This window comes from Triticum dicoccoides, chromosome 7B (assembly GCF_002162155.2).
Source record: "Triticum dicoccoides isolate Atlit2015 ecotype Zavitan chromosome 7B, WEW_v2.0, whole genome shotgun sequence".
Classification (NCBI taxonomy): domain Eukaryota; kingdom Viridiplantae; phylum Streptophyta; class Magnoliopsida; order Poales; family Poaceae; genus Triticum; species Triticum dicoccoides.
The window spans coordinates 14,098,085-14,102,728 of record NC_041393.1 but is presented as its reverse complement, the minus strand read 5'-3'; positions in this window follow the sequence as shown (position 1 = coordinate 14,102,728).

The window sequence follows — 4,644 nt, the reverse complement described above, 5'->3', positions numbered from 1 at the left end:
TCAAAAGAAAATGATAAAAACTTCAAAAAATAAAATCCTTTGAGAGGTAGGCATATTACTACATCTACTAGTTCGGAAAATTTGAAAACTTAAATTTGGACATGTTTTGCAAAAAGTGTAGGGAAAATATAAAACGGCTATAACTTTTGCATACGATGTCGGAAAAAACGTATAATATATCAAAAAATTCAGCACGAAAATCCGCATCCGATGGAGACCGCCTACGGCCTGTTTGGAATTTTTTAGAATCCTCAAATTCCAAAAGGAAAAAAGATATGGTCAAATTTCATTTTTTTAAAAAATTTTTGGTTAAATCTGGTCAAACTACTTATTCAAGAAGTATTAATGTTACTACATAATTATTCAAGAATATTAGTGTTACTAAATAATTATTTCAATTTTTTGAATTTTGGTCAAATCTGGTCAAACTATGGTCAAACTGTGGTCAAACTATGGTCAAACTTATTCAAGAAATATTAGCGTTACTAAATAATTACTGTTTTTTTAGAATAATAGTTTCAAACTCAAACGGTGAAATGTGTGACTTCATGCCCAAGCTAAACTCCTGAGGGTTAATAGGATTAACATCTTACTATTGTCAGGAAAACAACAAGTGTAGACTTGGAAATGAAGGAGAATAGAACCCGAAAGTTAAGCGTGCTCGGGTTGGAGTAGTGAGAGGGATGGGTGACCGGTCGGGAAGTTAGATGATTTGGAATGAGTGATCCACACTTGAGTAGTTAAGAGAGGTGATTAGAGACTAAATCATCAAATAATTCAGAAACATTAAAAATAAAAAAATCAATTTTTTTTTCCAAAATTTTCAAAAAAAAATTCAAACAAAAAACCTTCAGTACCGGTTCGTAACACCAACCGGTAATAAAGGTCCCCCATACCAGGGCGTGAGCTCACGCCACGTGGTGGCACTTTAGTGCCGGTTCGTGCCGAACCGGTACTAAAGGGGGGGGGGGCTTTAGTGCCCACACTTTAGTGCCGGTTCCATAACCGGCACTAAAGGCCCTTACAAACCGGTTTTAAAGCTCCGTTTTCTACTAGTGCTAGTTGCCCCTCACCGCGATAAATGACCCAACCCAGATGCTATATAAAAGGCCACCTCGTGACCTTGCCAAGTACCCCTCACCTTGTGCACAACCCTCACAGCCATTCCTTGCCATGCCGAGTCCTAGTATTTATCTGAGAACTCCATATGCAACCCCAGGTAGTTTTGGTAAAATATTGTGGGACTTTACCTGCAGTACCATGAGTTCTACCCATCCACCCCAGTATGAGTTGCTCAAGTCGAGGATCACCCCATCCACCTCGAAATATTGGGCAGTGGTCCACATCCCTCCTGCAAACCCAAACCAAGACCCAACGGAAGTCTCCTTCGTGGGGAAATCTATGCCGACTCCGCAAATGGCCATAGAAGCTGCTGCGTACGAAGCGCTTGCTCGCCTTCGATTCGCGGTACCCTATGCCAGCGAACGAGGGTATTATTACTTACCGAGTCGTGCAGCACCCGGAGAAGTAGCATCTTTTCCGGGTGGATGAATTGAGAGAGACCCAGTGCTGGCCAACCTTGCCCAGTATGTCATCGCTCAAGAGCATTTGACCCGGCGGGTAATGGGTTATCTCCAGAGCCTCGCTGATTTAAATCCCCAGATCGCTATTAGTAGACCACTGAGGCCCGACCAGGAGAGACGCATTCATCAACTAGTCAATCGGCTTCCCCCGATAGAAGAAGAGTGTGCCCCAATACCAGAGACACTTTCTCAGGACCGTGTCTATTTCCCGTTTTCATTGTAGACGTCACTGCTATGTTTATTGTCCCAGCATCTAGTTATGTGTTGCAACTTATGCGTGGTATCCTAAATTTGTGCGATGAATTAAATATTTGGTTTCAATTAATGTGAGTAGTTTTTACTGCTGTTAATTTTGATTAACTAATTTCTCTCTCGGTAAATTCTGAAGTGAGATTTTTCCCTGAGTTGTTGCAGCGTATATCTCTTCATGACATAGATTTTTATTCGCGCAGCACCACAACAGCAGGCTCACAACCACAACCACTCGACCACGTGCACTAATTGCAAATCCACGTGCACCTAACTGATCACCCCCCTAGCACAGCACAGTCTCTGAAGGAGAGATTTGTGGGTAATGATTCGGGTGCAAGTTGCCTCCAGCACACTGTCAACAGTTAGCACCCGACACCGCACTTAATCCTCATGATCACCGCCACCGCGGAGAGCTAACACTCGAGCAGCAGCATCATGATGATCATCGAGGATCATCACGCACAAGAGCACGGAGAACCCCAGCAATGCTGCCAGCCCTCCGCACATCAGGATCATGTACCAGTCCGGCATCACCTCCGCCATTAGGGCCTCGTATCGAGCTCCTGCAAACAGAAATGGAGGAGAAGGAAGGAGAAGGAGAAGCGAGGCCAGGTGTGAGGAAGATGAGAGGAGCACCTCGGTCATTTTATAGCTCGAGATCGGTGTACGATGGGCGAAGTCGACCAGCGCCGGTGTTCGGAGGCGAATCCGTGAGCAGTGCCGACAGTGCACTGGCCCGCGAGGTGAGTGCATGCTGCACCGGCAGCTAGCGCGCCGCGCACTACCGCAGTACGGCCTAGATGCTCTACGCGCTAGACATCACCGATGGAGAAAGCGCGGAAAAGCGCGCGAGAGAGAGGAAGAAGGGAGAGCCAGAGGTAGAAGAAGAGACTAACAGTGGGCCCCGGGTCCATCTGTCAGCCATAGAGAGCACTGTGCTCTCGGGTACGACCAGCGTATTTTAGATATTTAGAAATTTATTCTAAATTCACTGTAACCAAAAGTAGAAATTTCTCGTTTTTCCCCAACCATAGATTTTTCCACGCAGCGCCAGAATCCCACACTGTAGTTTTCCCCCACTTAATTGCCCACTCACTGTAGCCACATTTTATTGCATGAGTAGGATGGTTATTTTTGTGATAGTGGGAGTAATATTTTCAAAACAGCCCTCAGAAAATCTCGAGGATGAGATTTTTCTTAAGTCGGGTAGTGTTTTAACACCCCAAAAATTTTGACCTTGATTTATTAATTAAAATTTTGCCAGGAAATTAAATTTTTATTTTTTGGTTTTATCTTTAAATTTCAGATCACCCTGTCCCTCTGAATTTTTGAGTTTTTCCTTCTAGGTGGAAACCTTTCAAAAATATTGTTGGACTTGTATATCTCCCCAATACCATTTCTTTTTACCACTGGAATTATTTCTACAATTATTTTTCCTGGGCTTTATTTCTAAAAAAATGATTTTTCATAAGTTTTAGAGTCCCATTTGCAAAAATCTCTTTTAGTCATTTGGAGATCTTGAGCCCTACCTCAAGTTTTCAAATCTGGTCCAGTTTGAAATTTGCACTACAATCTATTTAAATATTTCTTTAAAAATCCCACCAAAATTGGGGGATGTTAGTAGTAGTGTATAATTCGACTATGCAAAAACCCATTGGTGTTCCTTTGAAAAATTTGAGCAAATCATCCTCTTTTGCTCTCTGGTCCAGTTCGGTAGTTTCTACTGCAACCATATTTTATCTTGCCCTATTACCCATGATTTTTCTCTTACTTATAAACCACCCTACCAAACCCTTAAGTCCAGGAGATTGGCCCCTTTGGAATACTTTTGGTCCAGACAATAGTAGCCTTCATTTTCTGTCCAGATTTGTCTTTCTCAAAAACATGCACTAACAAGTTTCTGGTCTTGCCAAACTAACCTTTCCACCATCAACTACATATAAAGAGACTCTGATCTGGAGATTTTGGCCACCAGAAGGGATGCCCAGATGCCCATCGCATTCTGTCGAGCACCTTGTGTGCATGGCCAGATTTGACATAGTTTTTAGTTTGCATTATGAACTTGATCCCCTAACCCAACAACCATGTCCACTAAGCTCCTAGCTACCTCTAACCTGGCCCTGTTAATTCCCAGCCTCACCCAGGCTCCCTAGCATGTTTTAGCATTTTGCCGAACACATGGCGTGCGTGCTCTGGGCGTAGCCAGAGCGCACGTTTTGCACGTGTGTGCGCCCGAGAGGTCGTGTCTCACTGCCGCCCTCCCCGCACCACACAGCGCCACCACCGCAAGCCGCCACTACCGCTCCGCCAGACTTTGCCATGGACGGCGCCGCCCGAGACACTCCAGCGTGCCAGCTGCCCCAGGAGCAGGACAATCTCTCATCCTGGAGACCGTCCGCTAGTGCCCGTCGCCGCCATGTTGCCCTGCTAGCAACAGAACGGCGGTTCGCCGGTCTTATCCTCGCCCGCCAACGGAACCAACCTCCCCTCCTTATAAATAGGAGACCCCGTGCTCAACCAGACCCTCAGGCGACCTTGGGCCATCCCTCTAGAGTCCCCACGACCAGCAATCGACGGAGGGAGGCTGTGTTCCCCGTCTCCGGTCAGTTCGGCCGCCGCCACACTCTGATCCCGTTCGTCGCGAGCAGAGCCTCTGCAGTCCATCCAGTCACTAGTTGAAAAAGGACCTAATGTGAGACACATTAGTCCCGGTTCGATTTTGGCCCGGTACTAATGGCACCATTAGTGCCGGTTCGAACGGCTATGCATTAATGCAACACGAACCTGTACTAAAGGTTCAACACGAACC